Source organism: Thermobia domestica, chromosome 9 (assembly GCF_964235325.1).
Source record: "Thermobia domestica chromosome 9, izTheDome1.hap1.1, whole genome shotgun sequence".
Taxonomy (NCBI): domain Eukaryota; kingdom Metazoa; phylum Arthropoda; class Insecta; order Zygentoma; family Lepismatidae; genus Thermobia; species Thermobia domestica.
The window spans coordinates 94,573,655-94,585,929 of NC_137462.1; the positions used below are offsets into that span (position 1 = coordinate 94,573,655).

Genomic DNA, 12,275 nt, shown 5'->3' on the forward strand with positions numbered 1-12,275 from the left:
AGAGACTGAAGAATAATATACCAACTTTATAGGAACCAGACAACTGTTATAGAAAGAGATCATAAGGAAGCTAGAATAAGTAAAGTAGTGAGCAAGGATGTGGGCTTTCACCTCTCCTATTCAACGTCTGTATAGAAAAGGCTATGAAAGAATTCTTGGATAAAAACGAGAAAAGCGTAAAAGTAAATGGTCAGGTTTTAAGCACAATAAGGTTTGCTAATGACATATCATTGATAGCGGAGAACGATGAGGACATGCAGGAAGCACTTTCAAACTTGAACGACCAACTGGAAAAAAACATTCAAAATGAAGATAAATAAGAAGAAAACGAAAGTGATAAAGTGGATAAGAGCAGGACAGTAAGGGGCAAACGCATGGCTAGATGGAGAGAAAATCGAAGACGTTAAGACGTTCCCCTATTTAGGAAGTCTAATATCTTCGGACGGAAAAAGTGAAAAAGACGTAAGTTCCAGGATGACACAGGCTAAAGAAGCATTCAATAGAAAAGGGGACTAAAAACATCAAGAAATATGTCGTTGAACGTTCGTAAACGATTTATTAATACATTGGTATGGAGCGTGGCGCTTTACGGATGAGAGACGTGGACATTGAGAAAAGCTGGAATATATAAGCTGGAAGCATTTGAAATGTGGTGTTGGCGCAGAATGCTGCGCATATCATGGACCGAAAGGAAAAGGAATTAAGAAGTACTAAAGAAGCTCCGATTGGATCACTGTGCTGAGAGAGGGAAAGGCAAAAGGAAAACCAGTAAGAGGAAGACCAAGGAAAGAAATCTAAATGCAATTACGAAGAAGAGGTCTTATCAAAGTATAAAACAGCTGTCCCAAGCGAGAGAAAAGTTTAAAAATTTATGTGTTGCCCACCAACCTATGGTTGAAGTGAACAAGAAGAAGACTTTCAAAACAGTATTAACATATGTTGTCTATTTCCATATAGAAATTCGAAGACAATTAATTAGGAATATTATTTGTACTAATAGTTATTTCCCACCTCACAAGCAATTTACACTTAAGATAACAGAATGTTTGCTTATGATATATTTCATACTTTTTATTAGGGTGAAAAATGATTAAAATTACTTCTGTTTTTAAGCAATATATTGTGTGCTTCGTTGTATATGAGTTTTGAACTGAAAGTTACTACTAAGAGAAAATCTGCACCAAATCAACAGTGCATAGGGTTACAAGTTTATTTATTTATTTATTTATTATTATTATTGTTATTTCTATTATTATTAATTATTATTATCCTATTTGGCAGCTGTGATATGTCCGGAAAATGAAGAATACCGTACCTGCTTTCAAGGTAGTGATGACTGCATAGACGACCATATGGGCGTATTTAAACTATGTAAAAGAGGATGCATTTGTAAGAATGGTTTCCTGCGTCACAACGGCGTATGCATACCGAGTATTAATTGTGAAAAAGTATCAGGTAAATATGGTAGTTCAAATGTATTATAGTGATCATGAGTTTCATCCACGAGTTATTTACTGATGCTAATGATAATCCCTGTTCTTCCAAGACTAAACAAATTGCTTTGAAATTTCATAAATAATGATTTTCCTTTTTTGAGAAATTATTTAAAATATTTTATAATGAAAATGCGCAAAAAATTAAGTTCACTTTCGTACGGTTGCTACATGATTGTTTGTTGGTTGTTTTGGAGTTTAGCATTCTGCTAAGCAGTGAAGCAATACCTTGAACTTTTAAAAGTGTTTTTCTGTTTTGTAATTGTCGCAACTTAGTGGATTTAGATGCGTGGCCATAGATTTTCTGATGTAGGTTGTATTGAAATTTTGACCAGTTGCCCGTTTGCACAGGGTTATCGTAGAGTTGAGATTTGTTCTATTTTCTCTTATTTAACAGTAGATCTCATACAGTATGCTACTTGACCCAGGTTCAATTTGCAAATTTTGAGTTGGACTCCGCCTGGGACCCTCCAAGTGCCCTGGGGACACACATTTTTCATTCAAAAGGTGCTGAGCTTCCCACACTAATTTGATATGTATTCGCTGCGTTTCCTTACCCGACCGTTCCTCCAAAATCTGACCCGGAATCCGACTTTGTAATGTATAGTATGGAGCTCAATTTCTAACTTTTCACGCTCTTAACTTCGCAACGGTTGCAATCGAGGATGTGTCCCTTTTCGTGTTATGTTATTTTGGGACAAGGTATCCAACGGCCATAGTCTCGACTCGAAGTCAGAGTTACACTTGGATAGGTTCCCTCGTAAGTGCTTCTGTGAACTTCGAAATGCAGCGAATAGAATTTCAGGCCATCTCAATATATGTATATATACAAAACTGGTGGACAGATTGTCTTTAAACGCTCTTTTAAGTTTTAACTAACACAAAAAATGCCCAACTTATAGAATTGTAACAATCTGTATTTATGTTTTAATATTTTGCACATTTTTTGAAATGTCACACTTGCATAAATTGTATAAGCATATTTAAGGTTTTCTAAGTCATAAGATGGGAACGTATCTTAACATTCATTTTAGAAATAAAGCCTCTATATTATTGAATTTTCAATTCATTGTAACGTAGTCTATATTAATTCAAAATACGACATACTACTATCATAAAATTCGACGATTATGTACTTGAAATGTCCGGGCATTATTCATTTTACTTAGGTTGCTAACATTGGTAATATTGAGGTTATTCGAAATTAAATAATGTGCCCATTTTGCTATAAGTATGGCCAGCAATTAGGTCATTTTATATAATATTACAAGTTACAGTTATATATCATGATCAGCCACTTTGTATTTATGTATTTTCCCTTGGTGTATTAGACTTTCTAAACTTATAAGTGTAAAATAATACATCACACCACGTGTTATTCCAAACACGAAAAGCACCTGGCTTTCCATAACACTTCTATTACTCATTAAACCTTTCTGTATTCACAAACTTGATCTTTTGCCTACTATTACATGATGTCGCCATATCCATTGCAACACACTTCAATTGGAGCCCTTATTTACAAATTTCCATTAATACTACATCGAGAGTTTCACATAATCCATTTTGATGACGTGTAGACTTGGTTGTAAATGTATATTTTTTCCCGAAAGGGTTGAGCGCATTGGTTATGGCTCTCTTGAGGCAAACATCTAAGCATTACTTCGGATATCTTCCGTAAACAGTAAACCTAAGATACCAGGTTCTAATATGGAGGAGAACATTTGCAATCAGAAATAATTGTGCAGATGTGTTTTCTTCTTTTAAATATAATAAGACACGAAGAAATCAAGTATAAGAAAATAAATTGATTCAAATGCTTAATGACATAACATTTCAAAGCTATGTATTCATGTCAGCACATGCTCGTTTTTCCATTAATGTTTCCATCCCTAAGAGAATATTTGTATATGTAATAGAATATTGTAAATTAAAGAAGAAAGACAGCGTACATAGTTCTAGCATACATGGAAAAAGAAGAGTGACAAAGGAGAAAAACAGCATTTGAAATGGATGTGAATGTCATTGTCCTCGAAATTCAATTATATTTCATTAGAAGGAACTCAGCATGGTTTGTCATGTTGTCTCAGTGGTAAACCCCGAGAAGTCTAATAGTAAGGTAGTGAATTCCATTTCCTTTTGGGTCAAAAATAGTATGTATGAAATTCTATTTTCCACAATGCGCTAAAAATTATATAAAATAATTACATTATAATAAATAATTTCGACTGTACTTTCCAGCTACCTCGCATCTCAAAAAGAAAACACAACTTTATATAAGAAACAAAAGTTCGAAAAGTTGGAGATTAGTTGAAAGTCAGCGACTTCACGATACCAAATTGACTTCTGCATCAGAAAAGTCGCTGAATTTTAGCTAATCTCTAACTTTTTGAAATGTCTGTATTTTCTGTAAAAGATACGAGTTAGCTGCAAAGTACCATCGATATATATATATATATATATATATATATATATATATATATATATATATATATATATATATATATATTCTTATAATCATGTAAGGACATAAGTAACCAATGGAAAAACTTTGATGTGGTAAGTGTTCACAGAACGTCAGTATATTAATATTTGCCTGGAGTAATTGTAACCAAAAGTACAACATATATTACTTATAGTCTCCAAAAGAGTACTGTCAGCGTGCAGTTTTAGGAGGAAGGAAATATGTGGAGTGTTAGGAATTCCTACAATGGAAGACAAACAGGAAACGAATTGAGTTTTCCTCATAGTTCATTGCAAGAGTGTGTGACTCAGTGAGATTTAATTGATGCGATGTACAGGAATACTTATAATTAACGCTTGCTGGAGGGAAAGGGGTTGAAACCAAATCAGGAACTGAAATTCAAAGTTTTAAAATTTCAGTGTAGACGCTAAAGAGTGATACAAAAAACTGAAGACAAAAATGATACTGTTAATAGCAAAGATCGTTCGTTATATATTTTTTGTTTGTTTCCTTATAATTATCATTACGATTTTTGTGATCTTTATTCTGTATAATAACTATATGAATTATATTTTCCAATTTTATGTTAATTGCATTTGAGGAGAAATCGCTGCTACGTAGTATTTTCATTTATATTCACTTGACATTAAAAATTGTAATTTATTATTAAGACAAGAATCAGATTATGGGCGTAATTAAATATCTGAAGTGTGAAAATTTGGATTTGTCTTTTCTTCGAGTTAATTAAAATGTAAGTAATTATTACCAAAAGAAAATTGAAACATGATATTAAAAATTAGACACAAATATGTTATGTGTTGTATTAATAAACTTTAATTTTGATATATGAAATCAATTCGAAAACTAAGGTAACCATGACAATTAAAAACCATGTATATAGCATGTGTAAACTATAATACGGTAAAAGAATTCTTCCTTTAATTGTAAACAATTTAAGAAGTGCATTCGTTCGGGAGATATATAAAACAATAACGTGTATTTATTCCGTTCATTTTATTATTTAGTGCAAAAGTGCTATATTAGCACTCACAAGCTACACGTTAGAAGAAAAAGAAAAAATGTATTAACTAATGTCGTGAAAATGTTGATTTTGTAATGTTTAATTTTGCGTTGCCATATGGAAGTATTTATTTATTCGTTGCAATGTGTTATTATTTATTCGGTTCCTAGGAAAAGAGGTACGTTTCGATGTAAATATTAATTGATAATTACCAAGATATATATATAACTAATCAAGACGTAGTGTAGTACGAACGGGTTCCTTATAACAGTAAAGTAATTGACAATAATCAGAAATATAATTCATATAGTTGAAATAAGCGTGCGATTCTTTAACTATTGTTTATAGTGAGCAGCAATTACTTTTATATGGATATTACTACAAGGTAACTCTGGAAGCATATTATTTATATCGTTATAAAAAGAGTAAGTTGAAAATGGGAATAAATCTATTGATGTTTTTCAGTTTCATATGAATTCTCCAAACCTAACTCTTTAACCTAAAATAAATTATCATAGGAATATTTGCTGCACACCAGTTACTCACACGTACGGTTATCCATCTAGAACCCGATAACCATTCCCCCCCAAATAAAAATCAAATTCCGCCATACGTGTGCATTTTGCCAATGAAATTACACTTGCTTAGCAAAGAGATGCTTGTTGTATTCAAACACTTGACGTTGGATTTCATCTTTACTTTTTCTATCATTATAAAAACAGTTTAGTCTTTTCACTTTTTTCTAAGAATACATATAGGAGTATTTAACACCCACTTATAACCTTTTATAATATAGAATGACGCTAGTAAAATATATACACATAGTGCCTTGTAGTATTCAACACACATTTCTAAAAGTTGAAACTTTCCCAACAAAAGTTTGTGCATTCACCTCGTACACAGCACAAACTTTACGCAGTGTTCATAGTTTTAAACTTGATTAGAAAATGTTCTCTATGTACATGCATTATTTTGTTCTTAACTCTTTTAGAAATTCACAATTTACTTTGTAAAGAAAAGTGTTGAGCTAAGGACACAAGCATAGATAGTTTCAGCAAGAAAGATGTGAACTCAGAGAAACATATCACAATCATATAGTAACTTCAGTGTTCTTCGAAATGCGACTTTCAGAAATAACTTTCTGAGTATGGGAAATAAACATTATTAAGTTGATATTTTTGATGAGTGGTGAAATACAAAAACGTAAATAGTTAGAACACACTTCCCACTTGTACTACATTCTATTTCACTTTTATTACCAATAAGTCCTTAACCAATAATCTTAAAATCGTAATTAAACTTATATGTACGAATTTCTCTCTTTCTAGTTTGTGGAGAAAATCAAGTGTACAAACTACAGGCAACATTTAGAGGAGAGGAGTGTACGCCAAACATTATCGAATCTGGAGGGTGCTTTCACGGTTGTTTTTGTGCAGATGGATATGAACGTCGTGATACCCTTACGTCTACGGCTTTTAAATGCATACCCAAGTTTTTTCAAAATTAACTTCAATATACATTAACTATTAAATACATAAATACACACACACACACACACACATACACACACACACACATACATACACACACACACACACACACACACAAAATAGAGAGGTGAAAACATTCTACCAAGCCGGTGAGAGAATTCTCTGTATTTCTGTATAAATGAATATTCAGTATAATTACAGCTGAACGTATTTATTAATGTGAGAAAATTCGGAGCTTTCTTTTGGTTGAAAATTCGGAGCTTTCTTTGAGTTATGCGATATATAAATTCAAATTGACTTAAGTATTTTATGAATGTTGTTTCTGCAAGTGGGGTTTTGCCAATTGCATTAGAACTTTATAAAATATGTATTTCCCATTGCTCTGGAAATAAGAATACTCTTTTCGATTAACAATAATACCTAGTGGGAGTTTCCAATGAACTAATTCTAGATAATTGTATATGTTACTTTGTACATATTATATTTCATTTCCACTTATGGAGATTTATATAAGATTTCATTAGTACAGTAGGATGAACAATTACTACAACATCTGTTGTAATTATTTCAAGTTTCCTTCATATTAAATAATGGGATTTGCAACTTTAAAGATAATCTGTTTTAAAATATTACAATAAACATTAAAACTACACATAGTTGTTTCATTGATAATTCATTCCTAGGAACTCGTTTCGAACGAATAAACTAATTTACCTTTAGTATCTTCATTTCAAATTTTCTTAAAATTAAGATAAAATGATTTACATATTGTAAAATATATGAAACAGTGTTGGCCTAAATCAAAATCCTCAGAAAAGGAATGTACAAATATAATATCATTATCTAACATGTAATAGGCAAAATGGTGAAAAATTAGTTTTAAAAAGAGAAGTGTTTTATTAAAAGCCATCACATTTCATAACAAAAAAGCAACTAAACAATATCCAGTGAAAGTAGTTATTTTGGAACAGTCATAAGTGAAAGTCAAACAACGTCACTGATATTTACAGAAATAGCAAACTTTCGTAGGTGGTAAAAGTGATAAAGAAATATGAAAACACGGAAATTGAGAAGAATATAAAAATTAAGATTAAAAAGCAATATGGTTCTTCCGTTCATGCCTTCAGTGAAGATAGAGCTGTTAGATTCAGTTCAATGTGGTCATTCTGTTCTATCAAGCAACAAATAATTTCTGTCACTCTCCTCCAGCGAATTCAGTCTGATATTAGTAATTCAGTTTTCCTCCAATTGGTCTACCATGGCTTACTATAGCCAGACATCAGCTGCATTATGACTAATCCAGTTCACTACACCAGTATCCTGGAAGACCACCCACCGTGGAGTGCGAAAAAGGTTTTCTAATGTTCTAATCATCAACCCATCACCAGCGACAAGGAGCGAGGTAAAACGACCATCGACAACCGAGAACAAATTAACCCTGCAATACGCGCGCGGATTTTTGTGACGTGGATAGTCGCGCGGGCTACCACTGTAGCCCATTTGTTTTTATTTTATTATGTTGCCTAGGTTTGTTAATATTTCTGTCTTTCTTGTAGATAATTATTTTTATAAACTGTTTTAAGGGTTTTATACACAATTTGAGAAATATGTTTATTTTGAAAGCTATGTATATAGAAAAAAGACCAACACCATTCATTTTTTCAAAAGTGATACAGTAAGACTGTAAAAGTTATTCGTATTTATCAATAAATGGACCAATCTGGCGCATTTTAAACTTTCCTTCATCTTAAAGATGTGTGTTAGAATTCTTTAAAAATTAAGTATAATTTTTCAAAAAAATTACAAATATTACAAATAAACGTATTATCCATAAAACATATACCTTTTCAGCATAACGAGTTTCTGCTATCAAAGTTTGATTACGATTTTTCATAATTTTACATATGCTATTTACACTCATATATTTTTCTTTTTATGTTTCCATATTCATGTCCTTCTAAGCATGTTCTGAACACAAGTGGTGAGTGGTCAATGCACACTTTCCTTCAAGCATTGACCACTCATCAAAAGCATCAAAATTTCAATAAGGGCACGTACAATCTCGTCTGTAAGTTTTGCATCACGGTTAAGTAGAAATCTCAATCTAACTGTCAATGTAAATATTGGTAAAATCAACCTTAAGGCTCAAAATGTTTGCATCCAAAAGCACTTCTAGATATTCAAGCTCCGACAATGCAGACCTACCCCCGCCTTTAGGTCCTGGAAAACGAACCACAATATTATGAGCACGGGCGCAAATATTACGAGTAGGAGTGACTTTTTTCCATTTTAGATTGTCTTTTACTACATAATAATTTACTACAGGACTGTCTTTACTACTATTATCAACAGATATCAGTGATTCCTGCCCCCCGGAATTATCAGTCACATTTTCTGAATTTTCACAATTTCTGTGTCCGAAAAATGCATTTTTGCGGTCTCAAAATGTTAACTATCGCCATCTAGAAACAATTCCTCATCAGAATTGGTATTTTGCAAACTCATTGACCATCTGATCAACACTCAAACTATAATAAAAAATTTCGACGTTTTGGAACACCCGTGACATCAATAGGCGCGCGGGCTACAGATGTAGCCCATGAAACTTTCAAGCAGAATAACAATGAGCTCCTTTCGATTTTACGTTTGTCCACACACTAAACACGCAGAATGATAGTTAATAGAAAGGTACACAGACACCCTTTGAGTTATCATCTCGAATTACTTTGCGGCAAGGAAAATAAAAACGCTGGGCTACAATAGTAGCCCGCGCGCGTGTTGGAGGGTTAAGAACACCTAAAATTTGAGTTGCTCTCTGTTCCACGCTGCCTTCGAAGAAGACGTTAAAGGAGCTTAGCAGACGAAGACGAGATCAGCATCAACCATACGGTGCAATGATCCATGTTTGCCGAAGGAAGACACTCGAGTATTTTAGTGCGTCTCTAGTGTAGTCGTTAGCGAGTAAACTGCAGGCCTCCTCGATGTGTGGTCTAGTATAAGGAAGTAAGTAATCTTGTTTATATTCACTATTAATTAAATATTCAGAAAAACGAAATTCAGGTTCTCTGATCCGCTAAGGTAAGCCTTATATTGTCATGTTCATTCTATTTTCATTCTACTAATTTGTAATAAATTGTATTTTATTAGGAATAAGAATCATTCATTGATGATCTAGTTTGAGTAGTTGAGTCAATGTGCAGATTGCTGGTTTACTGTTAGTATTTTATTTAAGTACTGTCTCTCCTATCGACACTTCATCTTCTTTCATAATCAAAGTTATTAGTTTTGAATTAAAATATAAAGACAATTACTCTTTTATTTCAATTGCATAAACTAGAGCGTATTCTGATACGCCGCTTATGAATTTTAAAAAGAGTAAACTCATAGAGTGACAAATACTGATTGCTATTTTCTAACATATCACTATACAAATTCTAAGTCTAATTAATCACAAATATATTCAAGTCGTATATTATGGCTTCCCGAAATCGTTTTCTGTAGTGTAAAGTAGCTGTGTATTCGATGCGAAGTGACCATGTAGTAATTGTGTAAACTCCTAACTTAATTCGCTAAATTCAATTATTTTATTAAATTACATTTATCAAGGACAGAAATATGAACTCATTAAAATCTATCGGAACAAAACTTTTATTAATATTGTACATTGCCAGACAGTTTGAATAAGCATGTATTTGTTAATTGTCACTTTCGAAATTGTCAATAAACAGTACTAGTTTCCTTCTTACTTTTCCGCATACCTTTACGCACAGCCTGATACTTCCCCGTTCATTTAACGTCAGAGTCATCACTTTACAGCCAGATAAAACCACGGAGGACACATTGACGAAGTGTATTCGACACACGGTTAGGATAGGTGCAGGATCGACGAGAGAATTTGGGGATCGCACCATTGGAGAACAACCAGGTTCATAACCCAAGAATACCATTTTGTTGGTTTATCACCGCAGACATCGAGCTTAATTTGGACTAGTGGAATGAAGGTGTAGGAGAACATCATCAAGACACATTGTCAAGAGAGGGCTCGGCGCCCCTTGCAGATCAACAGAATAGGGTCCAGATGTTGACTGATTCCAGTTTATCCAGGCTCCTCCAGAGAAAGACATTCATCGTTCCAGATGACCAGGATGATCAGGCATCGTTGGATGTATCAGGCTAGTACTCATTCCTTTTCCTTAATTAAAACTTCTCTCTTTCTCTTACCTTTCCCACAACTAGTCATTCTTCAAAATAGAAACATTTGAATTTCATTTAAATTCAACCATAATTTTACATTTAAGTACCGTGTTGTGCATCAGTTTCATTCCCAATTTATTGGGTTCATTTAATGAGTATTCTGAGCTACGACTGATAATACACTACCGGCACAGTAGGGAATTGTGAGTCGTTATCTCAATTATCAAGGATTCTTACTTGCATGCCTTATGCTATATGGTATTGCCAACGTTGTTGAACGAATTAATTTTTGTTGTGGTGCTGCTCTCCAGTGTTACGCATCTTGTTTGATATTTCTTTCTTGCATTAGAAACAAAAATGTTGTTTCTTTAACAATACCGCGCAACAGACAACAAGCTATTACCGCTCGCTCCTTCAAGCATGACAATGATTCCTTGCCCAAACTCAGCCTCAGGTACGGAGTAAGCAAAAACCTTTATTCAGTCACTGGACTGTCGTGGGACCGAAATACACGAAACGAATCATAGTAAAATGCTCAGATTGCATATTTAGTGGACCCTTCAAATTTTAATATTGATAATGCATTACCACTACACCAGCAAGAGGAATTACGTGAATTGTTACACGTTACGCAAATGTATATAAAAGACATCCAGTTGCTTTTATTGCCATGAAGACTTTCGAGGCATGTTTCAATTTGAAGTATTGTGAGCCATTTTAATCGCCGCAATTTTCAATCCCCGACAAGTTGCGAGCGAGAGCTCGTGAAATAACTTCTTCAACTTCGATTATATAATGACATTGAGGAATCAAACGGACGTTCGAAAGAACGTTTTAATTATCTCGAAGCCTAACTCATATAACAGGAGACCCATCTTTGATTTCAGAAAACTAAACTTAAAATGCACACCGATTTCGAATCAATTATGTCTGTTTCTTGATTCTTTTGAATGATGGCCGCCCAACACACTTTTCCGCTACAACGGGGACTTTTTCACATATTGATCTTTCTTTGTGTAGCCCAGCTTTAGGAGCTCAACTGGAGTGCCGAGTACATCCGGATCTTTGTAGCAGCGACCACTTTGCCATTGTACTCATTGGACTTCAGCTCCCTCTACCGGGAACGTCTTCTCGCTACAACCTGCGTCAGGCTGACTGGGCACACTTTTCTGCGGCCTTTGCTTTTGCACCAGATCCTAGGTTGTCTGTGGATACATACTGTGCGGCTCTTCACTGCAGCATCCAGACGGCAGCTGATGCGGTTATTCCTGTCCACCATGGTCTTCCTCATCGTCGTGTTGTTCCTTGGTGGTCCGCAGAAATTAGCCAAGCTATTCCTGCCCGCCGAAGAGCCTTGCGTGCCTTTAGACGTGCCCCTAGTGATGTCAAGTTAGCTGAGTTCCGCCGCCTCCGTGCTCGAGCACGCTATTTGATCAAGCAGGTTAAACGCCGCAGCTGGCTTGTGTATGTCTCATCGCTTTCTGTCCGGAGCACCATCTCCGAAATGTGGTCTAAGGTTCACCGTCTTCAAGGGTATCCGTCATCTACTGGTGTTCCATCTTTGCTTATTGATGGCCATCTTGTAACGGAGCAGGATCGAATTGTGGCGGACT

At 34.4% G+C, this 12,275-nt stretch overlaps 1 long non-coding RNA gene across 1 annotated transcript; it reads left to right on the forward strand.

The window, feature by feature from the left end:
- The first annotated feature begins 1,346 nt into the window (after positions 1-1,346).
- On the forward strand, positions 1,347-6,546 carry LOC145694043 (uncharacterized). The gene is made up of 2 exons (XR_014132897.1): positions 1,347-1,455; positions 6,307-6,546. It is a non-coding gene; the product is annotated as an uncharacterized LOC145694043 (long non-coding RNA).
- Positions 6,547-12,275: the final 5,729 nt, after the last annotated feature.